We start from the raw sequence: 14,829 nt of genomic DNA, 5'->3' as shown, positions 1-14,829 counted from the left end.
AAATTCTCAAAATAAGCACAGAATTCACAATTAGAAGAATTGGTCTGCCTAGAAGCTTCTCCATCCTGGAAGGTTGTCCCAGGCAATAGGAAAGGGCATGTGATCTATTGGTTTTTCCCACTTCTAACTTTGATTTGTAACTATGAGCTGGTGACTCTTACTGTGAGACAGTAAACATCCCAGTTCTGAGAATGTGATGGAGAACTGGCATCAAGAAGTGTTCCAAAGTTCAGGGGCTGGACAAGGTATAGACTGCAAGCATGTACTGTGTTGTGTGAAGCTTTGATGTTTGAATGCTGTCCTGTGTTTTTTCCTCAGCTGCTTTGTAAATTACCTTGTTGAAGAGATGTACTTTCTGGGTTAGGGAAGATTCTTTCTCTTAGAAATCTTGTAGTAGCATGTAAATTGTCAAATGCACACAGAACAGAGAATTGCAATGTCTTCTCTTCTTTCCCAGTCAATAAGTAGTGCAATTATCATTCATTTGCTGTCTTAATTATATTTTTTAAAATTAATATGAGTGCTTTCAAAATCATCAATGCCTGGCTGCAGAGGGGAAATTCTGACCAAAATATGAATCTATAGCACGTCATCTAGAGGATGTGAAAAATTATATCCTGTAAGGTCCAATGCTTTGTATTGATCTTACAGAAGAGACAAATCTCATGGGTCAAAGTTGAAGTGATATGGACAAGAAAAATCAATAATAATTTTAAAAAGAGACATTTTTTTCCTTTTCTTTTACTAATTCATGAAAAAAAAAAGAACACCATAAGACTTGCACATTATTGATGTTTTACAGATTAATACTTTTTTTAAAAAAATAATTATGTTTTGGAAAATATTTTGTGCCAGCATCTTGTTGGCAAAAATTATTTTCAAAGCTGAAATCAAATATTCCTACCCTAATAGATCTGGCTTCTGTTGTGGCATGGCTAGTACAAGGGTTTTTGGTACCTTGAACACATAAAAAATTACAGCTTTCCTTCTTTCTTCAGTAACAGTCAGAATTGCCTGTGACAGGATAAAAGGACCTCTGACATTCTGTGATGAATCTCACTGGCTGATTTCCGACTCTGATATTCCTGTCTCCCCAGGCCTTTTCCCATGTCCTCTGAAGGCAAAACCAGAAGGTAACAGGTACCTGTGCTCCAGCTGACTAATTTTCAGTCTGGTGTAAAAATGCAGTCCCATCTGCACTGCCATGGTAAGTAAAATTAGCTGAACAAACTGCCCAAATATTTCCTTTTCTACTGCTGCTCCTGAGACTGTAAGCACTAGTGGGCCAGGTAGGCTGTTGGAGATGCTAGCCCTTTAAGCAGTAGCCTCCAGAACTTCTCTGAAATTATGTCTGTGCAAAATTATTTTTTGTGCCACAGTCCTCTCTATATTTACTGACTGCTTGTGCTAACTCATATTTGACAAATCTTAGTCTTTTTAGATGCAGAAAAATCTAGATTTTCCTTTGTTTTGTGCAAATAAAAGCAGATCCTCTGGGCTTGAATTTTTTGAAAGCTTTCTGTCACTGAACCAATGGTAGCAGATTTAGAGTAAAGCTGATTGCTTGTGAAACCTTGCAGTCACTGAGGCCCTTGATCAGGGCTCTGGCCACAGGGGATGGGAGATGAGGCATACTGTCCTATCTGCTCTTAAACAGAGTCAAAATCTAGGAGAAATCTCCTTGGTTGAAAGTATTCCAGAGCTTCACTGACTCCTGGAGGCTGGTTTGGATTTAATCTAGCATTATTTCAGGTTTCAACAGGAAAATTTCATGCAGCTTTACCCTCTTACCCACTCTTTGCCAGCACACAGAAATTTACCTGAAAGCTGCTTAGCTTTATTCTTTCTCTCTTAGGAAAATCAAGCTATTGTGGAGTTTTTCCATGTACAAATACTCCACCTCTACCAATAAAGATGTCCCTCTGTAGTGTTTTCCATGATACCCACTGTCCACCTTCTTGAATGTCTGTGTGCTGGCTTGATCACATTAGTGTTTTTGTTGAAGACTAAAACGGAGGCTAGTGTTCTGCAGCATATGCCAGAAACAAATTTCTCTTGGCTGGCACCCTGGTGACAGCTTATCCATATAAAAAATAAAATAAAGTTAGAAACCAAATTTGAATTATTTTGTGGAAGGGTTCGGAAAAATGCTTCATATCCATGTTCCTTCTTTCAGTAAATACTCCCAGTATTTTGCTCCTTCCTATGTCTTGTGTTGTGGCTTCTTTGTTGAAGAGAATGAAAATCCACCTTAAATAATAACAACATTTAACAGCAGTTTAGTTAAAATCCTCAAAATACTGTACTGAATAGACCACTGTGGAAGGTGTCAGTCATCAGGAGTGGTTTTGGCTCCTCCTAAGAGATTATTGAAAAAAGTGTGCCTCGTACCTTTGCACTGGAAAACTCAACAACTAGAGACCGTGTGCGTGGGGGCTGGGAACAGGGTAGGAGAATCTCACACACCTAATCATAGTCTTTAATATTGCATAATGCATATTAACCATTAAAAAACCAATTGTTTAATTTCTAGACTCTTCTAATTGAACATTAGTCACACATTCTCCCTTGCCCTTGACTTGCTGTGTTAAAAATCATGACCCTAAAAGTGCTTATTTGAATATTCCATAATTAAGGAGACACTTGGTCCAGGAGTGTCCTTTCAGCAGCAGACATCCCTTTAAGTGAAGGGATACACCAGTGTAGCCAGTGGCAGAATCCAGCTAAGAGTATATAGAATCATAGAATTCTTCAGTTTGGAAAAGAAATTTGAGTCCAACCACTAGCCCAGCATTACCAAGTCCACCACTGGACTGTGTTCCTGAGTGCCACATCTACTAATTTTTTTAACACTTCCAGGAATGATGATTACACCACTTCCCTGAGAAGCCTGTTCCAATAACTGACAACCCTTTCAGTGAAGAAATTTTTCCTAAAATCCAATATAAATCCCTCCTCCCCCTCCACCCCCAGTTCAACTTGAGGCCATTTCCTCTTGTTCTATCACTTGTAACTTGGGAGAAGAGACCAACCTGACAACACCCTCCTTTCAGGCAGTTTTAGAGAAGAATAAGGTCCCTCTTGAGCCTCCTTTTTTCCAGGCTAAACATCCCCAGCTCCCTCAGCTGCTCCTCATAGGACTTGTGCTCCAGACCCTTCGCCAGCTTTGTTCCCTTCTCTGGACATGATCCTCAATGCATGTCTTGCTGTGAGGGGCTCAGAACTGAACAGAGGATTCGAGGTGTGGCCTCACCAGTGCCAAGTACAGGGGTAAAATCCCTGCCCTGGTCCTGCTGGCCACACTGCTGCTCATACAGGCCAGGATGTCCCTGGCCATTGCCCTGGGCACCCACTGGCTCATGCCCATCCACTGTCAACCTGCACCCCAGGTCTTTTTCTGCTGGGCATTTGCCAGCTGCTCTTCCCCAAGCCTGTAGCATTTAAAAAGTGCAGTGGGAGGTGGATGGAAGGAGTGTAACGGAGCAGATTGAAATGGAGAAAGAAAAACAATAGGTACAAATTTCTACCAGTTTCCTCAGGCATCCATAGCAGCTGCTTAATGATACATGTATCATTATATCTTGGAGTAGTTGGAGGGCAGAAGCAGACTTGATTACACTACAGACAATTGTTTCACAATAATTCTGGACCATTTTTCATTAGCTGTCTCCCCTCACAGCGAAACAAGGGATAATTTTTTTCCTAAAAAATCTTATACCTCTAGAAGGTTGTCCAACAGTTAAAGATTTTTAATAATTCATCATGCGAAACATCTTGGACTAAATACTAAATTTCCCAGCAATAACAACAAAAGATGAATGAAAGGAGCTGAGGTTAACTTGCTCTGATAGAAACAAAAGGGTAAATAAAAAGAACGATGCTATCACTTTTCCATGATTTATCAGTACACTTTTATTACGCCCTCTGCTTTGACAAGTTTTGTCACTCAGTCTGTTGAGCCAAACCAGTTCATTCCAAGGAAGCTGATTAAGTAACTGATTAAAACAAAGAAGCAGATTTGTCTGCCTATAATCATTTACCATGACACAGGCATTAGGTGGCAGCCCATATTTGTGAGTGCAGCTGCTGACATTACCTTTCACAAAAGCTAAGGGCTTTTGGTTTTGATCACCTGTCCTAGACCAGCAAGCCCCAAGGTGATATGATGTAGTAATGTGACCGACAACTTTTATGCCAATTACTTTGTTCTCTTCCTTTTGAAACACCTTTAAAAATAAATGTTTCATTCATAGTAACATTTATGTGTGGTACTCTTGACTTCATTAGATGGACTGAATGTATCCAGCTAGGAGGAAGGAGCAATTTGTTGGAAGAGAAGCCTTGGTAATTCTTTTAGGTCTGCTTCCCAAGACACACACTCTGATTGCTCCACCTTGGCTTTCCATGGATAAAGCAGGTGATGGTGGCAGTATGCATAATTTTCAATTTGCTCCTAAAACTTGTTTTGGGAGCCTGAGGATGCAGCTGGATCCCTAGGATTTACCAAAGCATATTGAAGAAGTGAAACTAAAGAAACTGAGAGTGAGAGACTCAAAACAACATCTGTGGTTTTCAGTATGAGATAAGGGGTCTATCAGGCTATCTAGCCACCTGCCATGGAGTGTGATTAGCCACAACAGGGTCTTCCAGTGAGATATTTTGAGTATGGCTGTGATTGGTTTAGTACTAGCTGCCTGCCTTTTTAAAATGCCTCAGCTCTGGAAGTCAAAGCAAGAGGCCATTGCTGTTCAGGATCTCAGTGATCCTGGACACAGGCAACGTGTCCAGGAATTCTATTTCCAAAATCTGGTCTTGTGAGCAAAATGATGTGAAGCAGCTACTGCAAATGGCAAAAATTATAAATTTTGATTCTCTGTCTGCAAGAAGAAAATACATTTTTCTTTCCTCAAAGCATCACAAATTTTCAAATTACAGGAAAAAATCTTCTCGTCTTTAGATACTGAGTCCTCAAAATACTTAAACGAGAATATATGTACAAAATGTACTCACATTCCCTACTTCATCTTGGTAATCAACAAAATGAAAACTACTTCTGAATATAAAGCCACTGGAATTTGGAAGCGCTTCTTAAAACTGTTGGCTTAGCAACTGATTCTGAGATCAAATGTGTTCTGAAATGGTGGATCCTGCACTGGTCACTGCTTTGCAACCCAGACACTTCTCTAATCTTACTCAATTCATCATTGCCTTGTTTGAAGATTGCAATTTTGGTAGGTTTTCAGAGGAAAAGAGGATAGCAACTAACTACAGAACACAGCAAACTGTAAAACATCCTGCTGTGTTCACTTTTACATTGCCCTAGCAATTGATGCGGTTTCTTCTCTTGCCCTGTGAGGTACAGCTTCAGTAAAGCGTTGCCAGATTCAAGTCAGGAGGCCTCTGCTGGCACTGCAGAATGACAATTCTTATCTGTTTTCTATAGCCTGACATTTTCAGTAAGGCCTGGAAGGTTTGGTTAATAGGGTTTGTCAAAAGGGAGCTACAATATAAAATGTTGAAATATGGAAGGAGAGCATAGCAGAGAACCCGTGTCACGTTAAATGTTACCAAAGCAATTTTTAGGAGACTAATTATTCACAATAGGTAACTAAACTGTAAATCTCTATTACAAGTGGGGAATTGAATGTGAGTTTCCTTGGAAAGCAGTTCTGAAGTCTGCTCCTTTAATAGCTAATGCATAAGGGAAAGGGTAGATATGCCAGAGGCTCTGGAAGATGAGAGGTCAAAGGATGAATGGACAATAACTCCTGGATTCATTCCCTCTGCAAGTCCTAAAAAGACATATTTGCATTATAAAATGCCTGATAGACTTTTTTTTAATTGTCTGATATTGAAAGAATTCTGATGTAATAATTCTTCATGACTATTGATAACTAGAAAAGGATAAAGGGACAGACATCTAAAGAGGAGCTTCTATATATGCTTAGGCATTGCTAAGCTGTATTTTCAAAGAACAGTGATAATCAGGTACTTCCTAAAATTTCATGTCCTGCCTTTTGGGTGCAAAGTCCCTTCTAGGATGGCAATTGCACTTGCTAATGTCCCTGTGAAATGCTGTGCCCTATTACCTGAAATAGCACATAGTGGGTAATCTGTGTCCTGAGGCAGTATTTGTTCTTGTCCTTTCTCTTATGAGGCATTTTGTGGGAGGAGTGGAAAGGTAGTGGACAGTGCCTGTGACAAGAGGCTTTCTGACATATTCTTCTGTGGTGGTTCATACAACATTTCTGATTTCTCTTCTCTAGATGCTACTCAGCCTTACAGATCCCTTTGGATGTTTTTATTTATTACTAAGTAGTTTTTAATAAGTAGACAGTGCATTGTGACTGAAACTGCAGGTCTGACTATAGTTTCCCGTATTACCTCTGCTCTGCCTCTTTATTATTGCTTCTGCAATAAATTACATTTGCCCTGTAAATATGTGGAGACTTGCCAACACAAGACAACTGCTGTGCAACTGAAAGTGTATTCTTGAGTAATAGAGATGTAACTATACTACAGGTTGTGTGAACTCCACTTTCTGATTTAAAGGGTATCATCCAGCTCATTAGTAAAGCATACTTAAAGAAGCTCTTGCTTCTTTATGGAAAAGTTAAAAAGCAAAACTGCTCAGGAAGATAATTTCCTTCTTGGTGTCTATCTACAGCTGTAACAGTTAAGAAATGAAGTAAGGTTGTCTCTGGCAAAGCATATGCTCATAAGTGGGGCTCCAAATCTTGGAGTTGTTGGGTATTAATGAGGAATGTTGATGTCTCAAGTAATTGCATTAGACATGATTTAAATGTAGATAGGATAAAGGAGAGATGTATTTCTTTTTTCTTCTGCTTACAAACAAATTTGTAATTTTTTTAAGATCTTACCATATTGCAGAAAGTTTGCAAATTCCATTATTCCTTGCCATAAACATGAAAATGTTCTTTTTGCTTTTTTCTATTGATAGCCAGCAGTGATCTGTATGACTGGTAAAAAACAAACCCAGAACTTTTGACTAGGCAGTGACCATGGTGACACTCTGTATTATGATGGTGGAAGGTCCTGCTACCTACAAATGTATTTGTCTAGTTGATGAATTCTGTGGACTTCAAGCAATAGACCAATTCCTGTTGCCTGGCCGTGGGTTTAATCTGTGCTTCAGGACTTCATAGGTTTGGAGTATTTTCAAGTACTGTGCTCTGACAGGCAGGATGATTCTCTCTGTTCTACTGCTATTTTGGACATAACTGCAGCAGGCTGGTTATAGCTAATGTGCAGTAACTCTGTGTGGAGAAGCCTTTTTCCCTGTCTTAGAAAGCACAGAGTGATGAACTGCATGCATCAGACAGTCACTGCAGATCCACACAAAGTGGATATTTCTGGAGCTGACTTGTTTATTATGCACCTCTTGTTATGACTTGTGAATCTTAACATATCAAATTTATTTGCTTCACTGTACATCTAAACTAGGACTATTCATGTCTACAGAGTCATGAACAGAAATACAATAGCTCTTGTCCAGGGCAGTCTGTCTTGTATCTGTATTTAGAGAGCAGCAAGTGGATTGTTACATCAAGGAATGAACTATCAAGGAGCTGCAGATAGGAAGTGTGGACTGCTTTACTAGTGAAGTAACTCTGTGCGCAGAAATGTTCCTAGTTGTTAAGCTGTTTGCACTCTCATACTGTAGATGATTGTCAGATTTATTCTAGGAAATCTCTGATCTGGTGAGCCTTTAGATCAGCCTCATAACTTCAATATCTTTTTTTAGTAAGGTTGCTTATTTTTTACCTGCAGCAAAACTACTATTAGTATCTGTCATATATTAACAGTAATTATGCATAAGTGTGTGTTTAATTCTTTCTGTGCACTTAATTTTCATTTATTAGAGTGGCATAATTTTATGTGTATTAATTCTAATTTAAAAGATTGGCAGTCAAATTGTACAGGACAGTATAGCAATAAGGAGTACAACAAAATAAGTACAAAAGCAGAAACAAAATTTCTTGAATTTGAGTAAGATGTGATTTGCTATGCAATGGAGCAGTTCCATCAGAGTTGCAGGACAAGGGAGTGCTTCATAGGTAGTCTGCAATAGGTGGTTGCTACAGCAATAAAATATGAAGAGAGGCGTGTAATAGAGAAAAGATAAGCTTAGAGTCTGATAAATGGAGAGTGAAACAGGGGATTAAAGGTCTGACCTTCTCATGATAGTCTCCAGTGTTTTCGTCTGAGTAAAGTGTAGAGATTCTCTTCCATCCTGGTGTAGCTCGGGTCTCTGAAATTTCAGAGATGTTGGGACTTCACAGAATATGTGGAGTTGGAAGGGACGCACAAGGATCATCACGTCCAACTCCAGGCCCTGCACAGAATACCCTAAGATTCACACCATGTCCCATAGAGAGCTGTCTATACATTTCCTGAACTCTGCTAGGCTGGTGCTGTGACCACCTCCTTGGGGAGCCTATTCCAGTGCCCAAACACTCTCTGGGTGCAGAACCTTTTCCGGATACCCAGCCTAAACCTCCCCTGACACAACCTGGGCTGTTCCCTTGGGTCCTGTCACTGGGCACTATGGAGAAGAGATCAGTGTCTGCCCTTCTGCTTCCCCCCTTCTGTCAGTGCAGGGGCCAGAGGCACAAGAGGGCATATTTGCAGAGCCTTCAGTTGTAAGAAGCGCCTTTCCAAGTGCCTTTCCAGCAGAGGACACAGAGAAGAGGTGAGGATCTCATTGCTGAGTGCTTGGGAAATCTGTCTGATGCTCTTACACAGCCATTGATACCTTGATCTGTGTTAGTTCTCAGACCTGTGTTGCACCATTTGGGAGTCAAATTCAATTTCACTATTAAAGGATTCATACATATTATTATACAGTGAGGAACTGGTAATTGATGGGGAGGATGAAAATGGGGATTCCTGGCTAATCCTTTTTCTAATATTTTAAGGCTTTGAGGCCGGACAAAAGGGGTCCTTTACACTGGATTTTAGCCTATAAATGTGAATGCAGTAAGAATTCTGGACATACTATGGGCTATGTTATCTGAAAAAAAAATTAAAAAATAAATTATAAATATGAAAATTTCTAGGAATTTATGGATGTAAGGGCTATTTCTTTTGCTTTATTTTTTTAGAGCTTTGAATTTATAACTGAGTTTAGGCAGCTCTCTTGCACAAGTGATTTTCAAGTGAATACTCTTTTGTTTGAGAGCTTTGGACCAGCTCAATTCTTGAACGTTAATATAAAATATTAATATGGTTTCTTATTTTCCTCACTTGACTTGATTCTATAAGAACTGCTGCAGTTTGATTATCATGTAACTCTTACTAAGTGTTCAAGAAACATCTTGGTGCATCTTCTTTGTAAGAAAGCGTATTTTCTGGAAGATTCTTTCAAAAGCAAAGATGCCTGGTGGTGCAACTTTTTTTATTTGTTTGTTTTATTTGTGGCAATTTTACATTGACTAATGCTTGCATAAGCTCCATCTGTACCATCTTTTTTTTTGGTGAGGAGCCCTGTCAGGCACCAGGTCCCAGCAGTGATAAGGTGTTAAATAGGCTGTGGATGAAAAAAACCCAAAATGTTTCCAGTGATTTTCCTTGCTTTCATTCTAGACACTCATTCAAAAGTTTCTTAGTAATTTGCTCAGCAGTCTAAATGTATGCAAGGATAGGAAAATTAAATTTTCTCAGAGCTCTTTGGATTAAAAGTGACTTCCGTCCCTGTAAAAAATGTCACAGAACAGTGAAATAAAATTTCTGAAAAAACTGTCACTAGTCATAGAGTTGTGGTGGAGTCAGCTCACTCCAGAAATATCACAGAACATGCATGGGGGAGGTGGAGCCACTGGGGTGCTGCTGAATACTTTCTGGTATAAAGTACCAACATTAATATGAGATTTTCATAAACAGGTGCTTCCTCTTCTTCCTCCAGAAGAGGTTGTAAACCACACTTCTGTCTTTTGAGACCAGCACCTACTAACATGTTTTGGATATGTCCTTTTATTATAGGGAGTTATTAAAATGTAGGATTATCAATTGCTTTGCTAGACATTACTATCTATATTAAATGATTTCTATATACTTTAGAGAGAAAATTTAGGCACAATTGCCACTGCTATCTCTGGTGCAAACCATCAGCTACAGCAAATAACTGTTTTACTACAGAATTATGTATTTCAGTGGATGGTTAAAGTTCATTCATTGTAGCATCATATAAACATACAGAATGACTGAAATGGAGGGAAGAGTGTTCTGGGTTACATGGTTTCTCTTTCTTTATTTAGGCTCATACTATATTTTTTAGTATATTAAGTTGCAGAAACAGTAACCTAGTTTTTAAAATAAACTTTGCCTGGCACTAGAAGCAAAGGGCAGAAGATTTTTACAAGCCATTTACATTTCTTTTCCAAAAATGACTCAGTAGTTTGCATTCTCTAGGAAGAAATTGCTTTTTCCCCTAAATAAGCCATCACATTCAAAGTTGATTTGTTCCAAGGAAAGGAGCTGAAATTAGTTACTGACATGCAATAACTCATTTCTTATTTTACCAACAGTAATTAAATTGCCTGGAACTGTTGTCATTTAACAGCTTATTAATTGACTAATGTGCATTACTTGCACGCAGGCTATAGGTAAAATCCAAGGATTAGGAAAGGAAGAAAGAGAAAAATAACCTCACTGCTTTTTGTGGCCATCATAGATGAATGATTAATTTATTTCTTAACAGAGTGTCATTTCTGCAAACACTAATAGGTTAGATTTTAAAGATACAATTTTGTCAGCAATAGTCCTAGAGAAGGAAATGGTAGTCAACTAGTAATTCTTTGGAGAGGAGAAAAATGAATAATTTGTTCTGCTTTCTTTTAGCCATATGAAGGTTGTATAACATTTTCTTCCTTATAAACCAATGATTTCTGCTTGGATCAGTATTTACATTATAAAATTCCTTCCTCTAATCCTATGATTGGCCAAATATTCTGAAATTTTCCTTCTTTTGTTCCACCAACATGCAAAGAAACTTTGTCATATGCATCAGGGAGTTTCAGCCTAATAGAACTACACACAAAAGTGGTTTTAGGCAAGTTCAGCAGCTTTGATTGTGTCCAGTCAAATATGATACATTCCAGAGCTGCATTAGTGGCCTATGTGGGGGGAAAAAAATCAATGAGGTCAACATCTAGGTCCCAGCTGAGAATAATCCATTTCATAAAAATAAACTGAAAAGTTCTCAGTCATCCCAGTAAACTCTAATTTATAGTGTTGGGGGCTCCTAACAGGGTCTATGACTGTGTGAATAGACAGGGAAACATGGGTCAAGTTTTTAAAGGAAGAAATGTGAGATGGGCTTTTCTGAATTTCCCAACCATCAAGAGACTTATAACAATAGTGTCATTCTAGGAAACTGGAAATAATCAATTAGAAGATGTGGGGAGGGAAGTGAATTAGTTATGTGACCTGCCTAAATGAGAGAGCAGCATGGAAATTCAGTCCAATGAGGTAGCAGTTGAGACACTGATGAAAAAAACCAAATAATATGGAAGTCATTGTATAGGGCTACTCAGAGGATGAAGGCAAATGGAATAGCTCCAGGACACAAAGCTGAAGAGACCATCCATATTGCTCAGTTTATAAACCATTGCTGGGAGTTGTTTGTCCAAATGCAGGAATCAATAGTGCCCGTATCTCCATCTGCTTGGCTTTGCAGGTCTGTGATAAAAATCAGGCAATTCTTAGTACTGCTTTTCCTCTTTCAAGGCACAACAGGTGAACTGTAAGCACTCTGCAAGTGCTTCCTTTTCTGCATTGAACAGGAAGGGAGTCTGTACCAGCAGATGGGATGTAGGGACTTCCACTGTGGATCTGTGAAGTGGGAGAAGATTAATCCCATGTGGAAGTACTTGCCTGTCATATCTGGGGACTTGGCCACATGCTTGGTTCTTAATTGTCACTGAACCTGCACCAGGCCCAAAATATGGTGGTGGTTTTAGGGTCACCATCATTCCTGTTGTTCAAAAGCAGGCCAGGGGTAAAGTGAAGGCTTTGCATTTTTGTGATCATGGTGCAGAGAGAAGGAAAAAACACTGAGCGTGCAGTCAGACTCCCTGGAATTCACTAGGCTGTCTTTCAAAGCGCAACTTCATGTAAGTCCATAACGTGCTTGTTTTTATTTCAATAAAACAGTAATTTTGACAATAACTAAGTATGTCTGGCAGAATAGATGGGAAGGCTATGAAACTATTAATAACATTTGGACACCTCCTGCACTGTTTTAATGCATCACAAGTTAGCACAGTATTGATTCAGTATCAAAGTTCTGAGAAACAAGCCTCTTACCAATATCTAGGATCCGATGTTGTAATTGAACTAGAAAATGTTAGATTTCCAGCATTACTGCTGAGAATTCTTCCCAATAAATGTGTGTTTTCCACTGGGGCTGAAATCACTGCAAGTGTTAGTTTTAATTTTTTTCCTTTTTGTATTTTTTCTCATCATACAGCTTCCCTTTCTCCCCCCTGTGTGTAAAATAAACATAATGGGGCCAACTCTTGCATTTTACTACCTTGACTTGTGGGAACATCCTTTCACATACTTGGGCTAGGTAATTAAATCTTTTGTGGAAGAATTAAACTTTGTAGAAAGGAAAATGGGTGGTATTAGAAAATACTATGTAGGGAAAGAGACCCAGTAGGAATCATGGGCAGAAGAAACCTTGTCAGTGTGTGAGGAAAGAGGAGGAAAGAAAAAGAGAGCCATTGTTATGACACTGAAGCACAAGGAAGAATCAAGACTTATTACTTAAATGAGAAATGAAATAGTTTGAAGGAGGGAAGCCTGAAGAATGGATGTGTATGTAATGGCTGTAATGAGTGGGTGCTGGTATATCAAAAACAGATTGTACACTGGTTTCCATTTATGTGCCTCCTTATTTCAGCATGTCCCCCAGATTTGCATATTGCTTTTATTCAGCATCTTACATCTACCTCCAGAGTTTGTCAGTAAAACTGAACAAATGCCGAATACACCTTTTTTATTTCCAAAGCTCATTTTGATTTTTCTTCTTAGGTCTAGGATCACATTAGTCTGGTTTCTTTCAGGATCATAAAAGTAAGACAAAATGTTGATTTTTTTTTTTTTTTTTTTTGTTTAGTATCCTTGTCTTTGTTAGATGGCAGTGGTTGTTAATTCATGCAGTGCACCTGCATCTACAGAAGAGTGTCATTATTTCTTTCCTGGTAAGTGGCCTCAAGTACAACATCCTGCAAGGTAAAAAGCCTACTTTTGTTGGACAGCAGAAGACAGAGCTATGTAGAAGGGGTTAGAGGAAGGAAATAGAGCGTTAGGAATGTCACTGCCACTGCAGTAACACCTCTTGTCAAGTTACATCAGTTAATTTATCCAAAGTATCTCAAAACTACATTTTTTCTTCTAGTCTGTGAACTACCAATGCTGGCATGGTATAGAGGCATTTCCCTCCCTGGTGGCTTTTCAAAGTGCCTGGATTTTCCTTTTCAGAAGTTATGCTGCTTTTGTTGAGAGTATATGTTGTGTGAAAAGATATGCTGAGTGCAGAAAATCTTATTTCTGGTAGGAAGCCAACAGTTCTTCTTCTTATCCCTATGTGTTCATGACATAGTTAATGCCAAGTGGCTGAAAAGCCACAGCTATAAATAACTGGCTGGTTACATGTATTTTGTTCTTTGATTGTTTTTCCATAGCTAATTATGTATAACAAAAATAACATGTCAAGTGTAGATGACCTAGAAGTTATTTATCCTTTTTCTTATTCATCCTAGATGGCTTCTAACCAAGAATAAAATATACCAGCAAACCACAAGTGGCAAAATCTGAACCTGTAAGTACCTGTGATCTACTTTAGATACATGTTTAGCATTTAAAACGGAAGTGACACTGGCTTCACATCATTGTACACATCAAAATTTCAAAATCTGAAGAATTTTTGAACCTCCTATGATTTCTAAACAAGTACGGTTCAAAAAACATTCAATCTTTCTGACTGATTGGGCTATAGAAAAAAAAGGAATGTCAGTGGTCAGTGGTAAAATTTTGTTCTGTACCAAATGTATCAAAAAGATACAGAAATTATGAATTGTCTGGATCAAAAGTAGTTCCCAAGGCCATCTGGCATATCATCAGGCTCTGTGGTTCTCCATAATGCTGTAGAGTTAATCTACTGTCTCATTAGAGTAGCTGACAAATCTCATTGAAAAGTACTGCAAATCTGTATATCTCTCAGCTGTAGGAGCACAAGGGCAAGTAGAGACAAATATTTCAAGAAGTTACCTTAGTAAGGATGCCAACCTCCTGACAAAAATACTAAAATAAGATTTATGTTTTGGTGGTTATGGTTAATGTCACAGAAATTTATGCTAAAACTAACTTCTCATACTGGTGTATGCACTTTTGGACTACCACACCAGTCAGCTTGAGCATTCCATTCCACATTGAAACAGGTTTTAGATAAATGGAGAAACATAACTTGAAATTTTCTAGTCACAGATCTGAATGCCTTGCTCTTTCAACTGCAGAAAAGCTATTCTAAAATACTTTTGAAATTTTCCATTAAATTTGGGCATATAAAAGTAATTACTTGACTCTGCCTTTACTTGCTTCTCATTTCTCATCTATTTACGAGACAGAATGCCATTCCAGTTGCAATGTCCTGGTAGAAGTACCTGTGCATGAGAATTTGTACTTGTAGCTGCTGATCCTGTGGTGACATAGTTCTATGTGTCCATAACATCATTATTATCCTAGACGATGCCAGACATTTGTTTGCATGTGCCGTTGTTGCTGGGACAGGGGTCTTGTCATTTC

The 14,829-nt window shown here is 38.6% G+C and overlaps 1 long non-coding RNA gene across 1 annotated transcript; it reads left to right on the top strand.

Annotated features, from left to right (window-relative positions):
* The first annotated feature begins 1,113 nt into the window (after positions 1-1,113).
* Positions 1,114-13,195, top strand: LOC139600488 (uncharacterized). Its single transcript, XR_011682567.1, has 2 exons — positions 1,114-1,207; positions 13,142-13,195. It is a non-coding gene; the product is annotated as an uncharacterized lncRNA (long non-coding RNA).
* The last annotated feature ends 1,634 nt before the right edge of the window (positions 13,196-14,829 follow it).

This window comes from Agelaius tricolor, unplaced genomic scaffold, assembly GCF_023055355.1.
Source record: "Agelaius tricolor isolate 1412-34295 unplaced genomic scaffold, bAgeTri1.0.p SCAF_2, whole genome shotgun sequence".
In the NCBI taxonomy this organism is placed as follows: Eukaryota; Metazoa; Chordata; class Aves; order Passeriformes; family Icteridae; genus Agelaius; species Agelaius tricolor.
The sequence above is the reverse complement of the archived record's forward strand: the minus strand, read 5'-3'. Positions and strand labels throughout refer to the sequence as shown.